Source organism: Kogia breviceps, chromosome 8 (assembly GCF_026419965.1).
Source record: "Kogia breviceps isolate mKogBre1 chromosome 8, mKogBre1 haplotype 1, whole genome shotgun sequence".
NCBI classification, from domain to species: domain Eukaryota; kingdom Metazoa; phylum Chordata; class Mammalia; order Artiodactyla; family Physeteridae; genus Kogia; species Kogia breviceps.
In genome coordinates, this window is record NC_081317.1 from 2,127,801 (window position 1) to 2,138,819 (window position 11,019).

The following is an 11,019-nucleotide window of genomic DNA, read 5'->3' on the forward strand; positions in this document are numbered from 1 at the left end:
TAATACCAGCGATAAAGACAAAATCTTAGAGAAAAAGTCACGTGCCATGTAGAGGAACAGAGATAAGAAGGGCGGCTGACTTTGCACTGGAAACGATGAAAGCCAGGAGACTGAAAGAAGGCACACCAAACTAGAATGTTCTATCCAGCCAAAAATCTTTCTGAAATTAAGATGAAATAAAAGACAGTATCAGTATTGTTCCCCCTTCTTGACTATGATGCCCCGGAAGGCAGGGCCCCTGGCTCAGCTCCTTGCCAGGGTATGTACCCTATCTGGACCTATTACTGGAGGAGTCTTATTTTCTCACTGGGTTTGGGTCCCCGGGGGCCCTACCTGAGCAGTGGGTTGGGGGGCCATGTGGGAAGTTCTCTGCTCATGGGTGACTGGGTGGAGTCTGGCTTGTCTTGGGGGAGGCCCATGTGGAGGGAGCAGTGGCCCTTCAGGGGCTCTCCCTACTGAGGACCCCAATTTCTCGGACCCAGGTCCTGCTAAGTGAGCACAGGGGGAGGGGGTGTGAGGCATGTTTTGCACGACAACCTTGTACTTTGCATTCCCCTCACTTATCCCTACGGGAGTGTAAAAATACAAAAGAAATCTGTATCATGTTTGTAAAAACAACCAACCAAAAAGTATATAAATTTTAGCTGTTCGCAAGGTTACAGGAAGTTTCCATGGCTACCACTGCAAGCTGCGTGCACTGAGGTGAGGAGGTGGGGCTCCACTTAACCCAGCGTATTAGGGCACTTGCCCAATTTCTGCCCAGGAACCAGGTGCCTGGCTGCTGGACTGGAGGGAAGGAGGCAAGCAGGGAGCGAGTGAGAACGTCACTGCCTCTCCCCACCCTCGCCCGGCACTGATTTCAGCGGCTCATTAGAATAACACCTGGGTCTTAAGCTGAGTTTTCAGGTACAGCATCTCCCGAGGGCAAGCAGCCCTGTGGGTTAGGAAGACAGGACTGTCCCCTTATCCACATGGGGGCACAGAAGACCAGGGGTTGGATCACCCAGGCAACTACAGTCAGTGAAATGAAGGCCTGGGCTGCTGGTTAACTTGTCAACTCCCAGGATGCCTTTCTGTGTCACCGCTCAGCACACCCTGGGTGGCCCTGAATTCCCGCCCCTGGAGACACAGCCCAGAGCGGACGGAGGGGCCGGGGCCACAGCTCTTCCTGCTGAATCCAGGCGGTGTCACCTCACCCCAGGGCTGTGTGTGTGGCAGGGGGCGATGGTATATGTGTACATCTGTGTGTATGTGTCTGTGTGTACATGTGTGTATCTGTGCATGTATCTGTGGATGCATGTATGCGTATATGTGTGTTCTGCGTGCATGTGCATGTGTATATGTGTTGTGTCTATGTATGCATGGACATGTATGTATATGGGGGTATGTGCGTGTGTACATGTATATGTGTGTGAATGTATGTGTCTGTGTGTACATGCGTATCTGTGTGTGTTATGTATATACACGTGTGTGTATGCATGTGTGTGTGTTCGTGTGTGTGTGTGTGTGTGTGTGTGTGTGTGTGTGTGTGTGTGCGTTCGTGGTGCTAATGGTGAATGAAGAGGAGATGAACAGGGTCAGAGGTGAATCAAGCCACCTGGTTGTTCCCAAGACAATGACCGGACCTTCCGGCGGCGGTGGAGGGGTGCGCTACCCCCGCCCTCTCTGGACACACCCTTTAAGTTCCGGGGACCTGGCACCTACCAGGGACCCGCCTGACCCCGGCCTCGCGTGAGATCGGTGCAGCTCATTTAGATCAGGCCCAGGTTCTGCCCTGCGGCTTTAGGGAGGGCCTGCAGCAGGGGTGGGGCTGGAGGAAGGTGGGGGGCAGGGGTGAAAGGGTGGGCGGACAGCCAGGGAACCCGCGGCGCGGGTGGGGGAGAGGTCGATCTAAGGTGGTGGAATCAGGGACTCCCAGAATCTGAGCCCCCGCGTCCCGGAGCCCTAGAGGATCGGGACACCCGAGCGACGGATGCTTAGAATCTGAATCCTCCGCCTTTTTTCTCCCGTTCAGAAGGGACTTTGCACGTTACCTGGCCTAATCACCTGCTGGGTGAACGATAAGGGAACCTCTGTCGTCTTGAAATCACAACGCACCCACGATGGCCAACGCGAGCAGCCAGATCTCCAACCCTCCCTAGGGAGCGGAGGGGGGCAGCGCCACGTCTGACTCGCGGCCGACTCCCAAGCCCTCTGCTCCATCCTGGAGTCGCCCCAGGTTCTGTCCCAAGTACAAGCCTACCTGCCTGTGCACCTTCATTCCGGGGGCAGAGGCCTCAAAGGGCAGCGGTCAGCCCCTGGCCCGCTCCTCACCCCTCACCCACTCCCTCACCTCTTCCTTCGTCGACTGCCTGCTGGGTCTGCAGGCACCAAGGCTGCAGACTTGCTACGAGCCCTCTTCCCAGCCTCGGCCGTCGCAGCTGACCCGGAGACTCCCTTCCAAGCTTCCGGGGGCAACTCGGCCGCCCTGGACACCCTTCCGTGGCCCTGGCTCCAGCAGAGGCCCTGCCCGGAGCGATCTGTTTACATCTATTTTCCTTTAAAAAAAAATTGGGCTCGGCCATTTTTAAGCAAGTGTGGGCGTGTTGTTGCAAGGGCCCGTCTTGCAGGTTAAATGATTGTTTCACAACCGGGAGTCGCTGTCAATGGAGAGTAGCAGAGCTTTCATCTGCGGGCCTGGCCAGGAGCCGAGGTCCGAGCGAGTGAGCCGCCAGGTCCAGAACCGCCAACCAACACTCCACCTGACGGCGACATTCGACGCCGCCCGGAAGAGACCGCGCTGACGCCCGGGCCCCCGGGCACTGGCCGCGCTCCTGCCCCGCTGGCGGATTTCCCACCTCTGGGACCCCCTGAGCCCCTCCTTTCCTGAACAGGTTTGGACTGTCTGGAAGGGAGACCCGGATGGGAATAGAGACGCCGTTTCTGGCTCGGAACGTGGGGGTTCTCAGGCCAGGGAGAGCCGGGCGGAGGCCACCGGCCTCCCAGCAGGTGAGGTTGGCCCTCCGAACGGCACAGAAATATCCAGCCGTCCGACCAAACAATCTACAAGTGCCGCTACCTGGTGCCGGCCCCGAGCCAGCCCTGGGCTCCTGATGAGCCAGACCGACAGCTACCCTCCTCGACGGGCTCCCAGGCCGTGTACGGAGGGAGGCCGGTGGGAGCGCGCCACAGAGCTGGGTGTGGACGGGCTGAGAGCGCGCCCGGGGCCCGACCTCCTCGCGAGGTGGTGTGAGGCCAGGGATGCTTCCCCGAAGGGCAGACCCGTACTAGCCCGGAGGGATCTTTCAGGCCGGGAGGTGAGGAGGTGGGAGGACCCCCAGGGATGAGGCGTCTCGAGCGTTCCAGAATTGGAAGTAAGCAGGGCAGGGGAGAGAGGCGAGTGGTGAGGCTGGGGGTGGGGGCTGGCAGGCTCTGTTCCCTGCAGGGCCCCCTGGACCATACCAGGGGTCTGGGATCCAGCCTCAGTGGGGATGGCTTTTCAGCAGGGTCCCCAGCCGCCCACGACAGCGGAAAACCCGAGTTCCCGCGCGACCACCACTCCACAGCCTCCAGCCACCAGGCCCAGAGACCCCAGAATGTAGCCCCAGGTCGCGTTCGTCCTGCTCCTCTGGGTGTGCGGGGTCTTAGCTGGGCGATGGCGAATGCTCACGACGAGAGGGGTACGACCATCCCCGTCTGTGAGGACCAGGAGACCGGGTCACAGAGAGGTTCAATCGCGGGCCTAAGGTCACCAGCCGGGAGGAGCCCCTGCCGGGGGCTGGGCTGAGCTGCGGGCTCCTGACCCGTGTGCCTGTCCGGCGCCTCCCGCTGGATCTGCAGCCCTGCTGGCCCCCTGTCCGCCTCCGCCGACGCCCTCCTCCTCGCCCTCCCCTCCCTCCCCCCCTCACGTCTCATTGTACGGACGTGGGTGATCCTGGGAAGAAAAGGGCGGACGGCAAAAAACAAAACACCAGCCCAGGGCTGCTAAAAAAAAAACCACCGCAAAAGTGATCATTCAAGACACCATGTCGTAAAACAGAATACTTTTTGGAAATAGAAATCTGTTTAGTAATTAGAGGGAATGCTCGTGTGGGAAGTTCCGTGAAGGCACACTTAAAGTTGACTCTAGTTTTAATTTTGTCAGTGGGTTCGCACTGAGCCAGGAACCTGCTGCACGACGAGGGTTTTAACCAAACAAACCCCAAACACAGGTACATACTAGAAGCTCACAAGTCGACAAAAGAGAGGCTGCTATTCTTTTCCGGTGAAATATAAGCCTTTTTTCACCGTCCTCCTTCAGACCAGAATTGGATCATCATATCTTGGGATCGGCCCTCTCAAAGCCGTGACTGGCTTTGCAGTGTTGCGAGGGGAAACCCTGGCAGGAAAAGACATGTGCTTTCTCGCTCTAAATGTGGGTTCTTCTCTAAGCCGGCGGCTCTGCTGGGCTCCGGGAGCAGTGGCCGGAGGGGCGGGAGGGCCCCTTGCAAAGAAAGGCTGGGGTGGGTGATGGATCGCGGGCTCGCCTCGAACTGGAAAAGGAAGCATTTTTAGTTTGTCTTAGGAGAGAGTCCCTGAATGTACGTACGGAGGGAGGGTCATGTGCCAACGCCCAGCGGAAGAATTTGGAAGACAGGATGTAAAACGTGGCTCTTCACGCTGCAAGGTGAGGCCCTCGACAGTGTTGCGGATAAACTAACGATGCTTCCCTGGCCGCCTCCCTCCTCTGCTGGGTCAGACACATTCCCCGTGGTCCCCGCCGCAGCCCCGGGCTTTCCTGCCTCCTATCACGCTTGGCAAAATAATACCAGCGAACACTAGGGGACGCGTTGGCAGCAGCTGCAAACCCGTCTGGCACGGCTGGGCCCCGGGGCGGGGGCGGGGGCTCTGCACTGGGTCCTTCCTTTGAGCGCAGCAAAATCCCCTCAGCACAGGTGGCGGAGGTGAGCCTTTTTAAGCCTGGCAGAGAGACCAGAGGATGACAGAGGGGCCCCGAGTGGGGAAGCCGACCTCAATCACAGATCAGATCTGAGCGCCCAGAGGCGGCGAGACCACCGGGAAGCAGCCCGGCTGGTTCTCACGGGCAGGAGAGAGATGAGGAAAGCCGGGGCATCTTCAGTGGGTCACCGATTACCAGCCAAAGTCAACAGACGGTGCCCCTGCGTCCCCGTGACGGCAGCAACGTCCCATCTCTCCACCGCTCCTCCCCACTTCATACGCGTGCCTCAGGGCTTAGTGCAAATTCCACCTCCAGGAAGCCTTCCCTGACTGCTCTGGCCCACGGGGTACCTCCCTCTGCACCTGGGACACCTGCCGCCTCGCACCCAGGTTACAATCCACCGAGAACTGCCCTTGCCTTGCCATCTCGTTCTAGTCACGCCCGCGTGTCCCCCCGCCCCACCCCCCATCCCCGGCCACGAGATCCTTCCCTGTAGGGATCACGTCACTGAACAAATCTGCCAAAACTACACAGCGCAGAAATCCCGGATGACCTACATACCTGTTTACTAACACGGGTCCAGGTAAATAAATGAGAGAACGGGGTGCTTAAAAGGACGAGGGAGGAAGAGCCCTCGGTGACGCCCCGTGTGGCCACAGCAAATGACTGACAAGACAGGCGTGTGGGCTGCAGCTGGAAACGGGGGCTTTTACGTCGTGACAGACAAACAAAGCTGGTTGTCTTGGTTTTTCTTTTACAGCAGGCCTGCATTTATTTTATGTAAAAACCTTTTAATGTAGATTTAAATGAATATAGATCCATTAATAATTTGAGTAGCATAGAGGAGACACTCACCCACGATAGCTTTCCGCGGGTAGAGCCCTTTTTCTGTTTGGGCGTAGGGCATGTTTTCTAGAACAGTGTGATTCAAACTCCGCTGAACAGGAGAATCACCCAGGGAGCTTTTAAAGCAGGTCTGGAGGGGCCTGAGAATATCTGCCAGGGGTGCGGAGGCCGCTGCTCTGTGGGGGACCGCTGCTGCGCATCTATGCTCGTACAGTACGTGCGACTAAATACGGCAAATCACCATAAAGACAATGACAATAGAGAGAAGACTCTTTCCCAGGCCCAGCTGCTAGACGGGAGCAGCCTGGCAGTGCCCCGAGGGGCCACCTTCGCCACCGCCGTGCGTGCATAAGCCGTGGGCCTGGTCGGGAAGACTCGAGATGCAGGTGGCGGTCCGGGAGCCAGAGTGGCCCCGGTGTAGGGTCTGCCCGCGTGTCAGGGGCAGCCCCCAGGCCGGCCTGTGGCCAAGCCCGCAAGTGAGGACGAGTGGAGGCTGCCCTGGGGTAGACCTGGCCCAGAAGCGAGGTCATGGCTCAGGCTCAGCACTGCACGGACACTGCCCTGCCCGATCGGCTGGAACATCCTATGAGGTGGATGTTATTCTTGTCATTTTACCAATGAAGAACCTGGGGTCCACAGAGACTAAGTAACTTCACTAAGGACACAAACACAGCTCCCTCCGGTCAGCCCCAAAGGCTGTGCTCTTATCCACTCGGCCGCACTGCCCACCTGTCCTCAGTGGTCAGGGGATGTGGCAGGCCAGGCCGCAGCTCCGGGAGCCTGACTTGTTCTGGGGCCACTGCTCAGGTCGCTGATCAGCCTCCACCTGGGTCTCCCAGCTGGCCCAGCCCCCTCCCACCTCTGCAACCTGGGAGGGCTGAGCTTGACATCCGCCCCCTTCTCACTCTCCTGGTCCGGGCCTCCCTTGTTTCCCTTCCGTCTGGATGCAGCGGTCTCCCCGCAATGCTCCATGCTTCCAGCCTCACCTTCTCCAAGGTATCCTCCACGTTGCACTCTGGGAGCATCCTCTAAAGGCCATATCTGGCCGAGGTCCTCCCAGGCTCTCGCTGCCTGTGGTTCCTGGGGACCCCGGAGGAAGCCCACCCAGAGAGCCGGGCTCACAAGCCTTGCCTGATCTGACCCCCACCTGCTCCCCACTTCCAAGGTCCCAGGGCTCTCACCAGGATTGTGTATTTAATCCTCCAAGGCCCCCAGGGAAGAAGGGGCCGCGGTCTCCACTTCACAGCCCAACAGCCAAAGGCCCAGGGTCCCGTGGCCAGGAGGCAGCAACACTGGGCTTGGAACCCAAGCCTCCGTCTGAGTTCGGGGCCCCTGTTCACCCTCCACCCAGGACAAGCTGGCCCATCCACCGGAGAGTGTCCCCTTGCAGCACCCTCCATCCCCAGGAAGACCCCAGCAGGGGGGCGGGGCCAAGACCCAGGGGAGGGTTCACCAGCTCGAGCCTGTTCAGGGAGGAGACCTGATTCCGAAGGGAACAAAGAGCTTTGCAAAGAGAAACAAGTGCGCACTCTGTACCCAGGAGCCTCTCTGCTCAATAGTGGAAGTAGAGGAGCTGGCAGACGCCGAAGATTCTGGGCTTGTCAGATCCCCTCTGGAGCAAATCCAAAGGGACCGACACACCGCCAGGAAAGCCAGTGCCGAGGAAAGCAGCAGAGCCAGGCTGAGAAGCCCAGCCGCCGTGGCCTCGGTGGAGCAGACCCCGGAACAGACACCGGGTGCCAATGCCGCCGGCCGGGACTCTCAGTTTTCCCCCATATGCCAGTGGGGAAGGGAGAAGCACCCCCTTTCTTGCACGGGAGGAGGCTGAGTGATTTGCCCAGGGTAGCCCGGAACCCCCTCTCCCTGCCACACAAATTGCCTTTTTACTGATACACAGGACGTGGACTTGCTACTCTGGAGAGAGTCGCGGGGCTGGGAGCTGCGTGGAGGACGGGACGAGGGCCAGCTGCCACTCTGCTTTGCCTCCTGCCCGGCTACTGAGCCGTAATAAATCTCCCCTGCAGCTCCGCCTGGCCCCTCGCCCCTCCCGAGCGCCGTAATGATTCCTTGCGGGTCCCAGTGCCACAACTCCACGGTGCAGGCCCACGTGGCAGGACCCCAGAGCCGCTCTGCAGGAGCGGGTCCCGGGGCTGTGTAGCCCACCCAGAACCAGCACCGGGGGTCAGCAATTTACAACCAGCCCCCACACATGCAAGGCTGCGGCCCTCCCTGGAGTGGGAAGCGGAGCTGGTGGGACTGGGGGCTTGGGCTCCCGTCAGCCCTGAGATTTCAAAACCCCTGAAAACCTGCAAACTCTGCCAACACTGCAGCTCCTGCCAGGCTTTACGCACTCCATTCGGGCCTTAGATGAACAGCACTGCAGTGGCCCACGGGGGACATTACATGATTCACCCCATCGTGTCACAGATGGAAACTGAGGTCCAGACGGGGGGGGGGTGACTTGTGCAAGGTCGCACAGAAAGGTGGACAGAACTCGGCAGATAAGTCTTGGTTCCACCAGCCGTGCCTACCTTTGGCCCGAGCGCCCTTATTCATGTTGGACCATCGTGCTGGCATAAGCAACGTGTCTGGGGCTCAAAGCCTTGGAGCCTGGGGTGGGGGCTCTGGGATGTGCGCTCTCCCCTTCTCATGCTGGAGAGGCAAAGATGGAGAAGCTGCAACCCTTCCGTGTGCCAGAGCCGGGGGCAGAGCGTCGGCTCCCTCCAGAGAGGCCAGCAAGGCTCCCCAGAGCTCCCCACCCTGACTCCTGTGCACCCCTGGGGCACCAAGGCTGGGAGAGCCTGCGGATCCTTTTCAGACCCCGACCCCTTCGGGCAGCCACTTCCAAGCTTTCCAAGTGAATCCGGACCAGTCAGCCCTGCTGGAAACGCAGTCAATGTGAAGACCAGAACTCAGCAAGAGGATCACCCTGTCTTTTTCATCCTGTTCTGCAGGTGCTTAACAAGCCACTGCCAAGTAAAAGAATGAATGGAGAGAACCCCACATTGCCTTGAGCCCCAGCGTCAGGAGCAAGACAGCTCTTTCACAAGTTCCCAGCACGCAAGCTTCTTTAGAAAGCTTGTGGTCAGTGCACATAGGGTTAAACAACCTCTCCCCCGGCACCGGAGGCGCTTGCACCCACCTGCTTAGATGAGAAGAGCTCTGGTCACCTAGACTCCATCCTCAATGCCGCCAGGAAAGGGGGAAGGTGGGAAGATGGGCATCTGTGCTTTCCTGGCAAGCCCGAACTTTTGGGGGTTGGAAGTTCTCAATGTTCCTGGAAGCCCCCCGGAAGCCCGGCCTGGCCTGAGTGGAGGGGATCGCTGGAGGAAGGCTGGCAGGGTATCCCTTCTGGCATTCCTGAGCCAGCTTCCTGGGGAACGTGCAAGGGGGCATGTTGGGGCCGTGGCCTCCGGGACGCCCCCTTATCTTCTAGAAGGGTCAGTGAAGTCTACCCTCAAGACGCTATTAGCCTCAGAGCTGCGGGGGGCTGCACGCACTGGCAGGGCTCCTCCTGCCACGCGGTCCTTGGCCTTGGGAGTGCCAGACATGGAGTGGGGTGAAGTGGCAGAGCCGGGGCGTGGACAGGACACCTCTCCTAGATTTTTGGTGTTTGGAGAGTCTTTCCATCCCCGACTGGAAAAACCCAAACGCCAGTCTGGTGCTCCCCTCCCCCACTTAAGCTGAGATTTCAAACAGACAACGATGGGGGTGAGGCAGGTGGCAATGACAGAGGCTGGCAGGTCTGAGGCCAGCTCTACCACTCACTGGCTGTGTGACCTTGGGCAAGTGACTAAACTTCCCTGAGCCTCAGTTTCCTCATCTGTCAAATAGGGCCAATGGCCCCCTCCTCATGGGCGGGTGCATTGAATGGATGATACCGCAGGTCCAGCACCCAGCATGGTGTCTTGCAGAAGGCAAATCTCGGTAAAGAAAGGTCTCAGCCCCCGGCAGCAGAGAGAATGGGGGCCAGGCACCTCTTGGAAACTTTCCCTCTCCAACATCCCTCCTCCCTGGCCGGGAGAGAGACGAGGCATCCCTCGGCACAGTGGGTGCCCCTGCCTTTCCCTCAGGCCCTCACTGCCCACTTCGGTCTCTGTCCACAGCCTCCTCGACAGGGGCGTACTTTGCGGGCGGCCGGAGATGGGACGGGCTTCCCGGGCTCCGGCAGCTGCCTGGGACGGAGACCTGGCGCAAGGCAGCCCAGGCAGGCTGCGGTGGGCGCTCCAGACGAGGCGGGCGCTGAGCCGGAGCTTCCCCGCTTGCGTCCTCCGCCCCCACGCCCCGTGACCCGCGCGCCCGCTCGGCCCTTACCTTGAACCATGGGAACGGCGCTGCCCCGGCCGGCCGAGGACTTGGGCGCACGTGACGGGGCGGTCCGGCGTCCGTCCCAGGCCGGGCGCAGCTAGTAGCGGCCGCTCACGCCCAGGCCACGGCTGCGGCGCCTCCTGGGGCCCGGAGGGCGAGGCGGGCGCTGGAGAGGCCCCGGAGGTCCGCGGGAGGCGGCTGCGTGCCCGGGCGGGAGCCCCCTGCCAGCGCCGCCTGCGCCGCGGCTCCGGACGCCCAGGCAGGCTCCCGGCGAGCGGCACGCGCGCGGCTCCAGCCCAGTCCCGGGCGCGGGGCGCGCGCGCAGGCGGGGAGGGCGCGCGCCCGAGCGGGGCGGGAAGCGCGCCGCCGGCCCCGCGCGCGCCGTCGTCGGGGGCTGCGGGGAGCGGCCCGGGAGCTGTCCCTGGTGCTGACGGCTCGTCCGCTCAGGGCCGAGGCTCGCGACCTCCCGCCCCCGCCCGGGGGCGACCCCACTCCCGCCCCCCGCCCCGCGGGGCTCCCGTTGCTCTTAGCCTGCTTTCCTGGCGCTCCCCGTCTCCACCGCGTTGGGATTTGGAGTCAGGCCGAAGCTGCTGTTTACCAACAGTGCAACCTTGGGGCAAGTCCTTACTCAGGACGCCTCTGGTTCGCATCTTCAAAATGCGCCTAAGAGCAGTGCCTGTAAGGTTGGTCTGAGGGTGAAGTTCAACGACGTCTAGGGGCTTGGCACACAATGAGTGCTTAGTAAATGCTTGCCTTTATCATGATGCCCCCCCACCACCATTTTCTTGTTTAGCAGCCACGGAGCAAGTGAGGGAACGGGGCAGTGCTGCTTCTGGGCTGGGCTGGCCAGCGTTGGGGGCTTGGTAGCTGCCTTTGGACCTCTTAGGGCATCCATAAAGGAAGGGAGTAGACTTCTTCCTAGGGACTTCAAAGCACAGACTTAGGAC

At 60.4% G+C, this 11,019-nt stretch overlaps 1 protein-coding gene across 2 annotated transcripts in view; it reads right to left on the reverse strand.

Moving 5' to 3' along the window:
• Nucleotides 1–10,336, reverse strand: part of FAM163B (family with sequence similarity 163 member B) — a 31,994-nt gene extending 21,658 nt beyond the window's left edge. The window contains exon 1 of one of the 2 annotated variants that reach the window (XM_059073315.2): nucleotides 10,079–10,336. The gene's annotated coding sequence lies outside the window, so the exon portion shown is untranslated. The remainder of the gene's footprint in view (nucleotides 1–10,078) is intronic. The other variant, XM_067040342.1, reaches the window with a different exon arrangement.
• Between the last annotated feature and the right edge of the window lie 683 nt (nucleotides 10,337–11,019).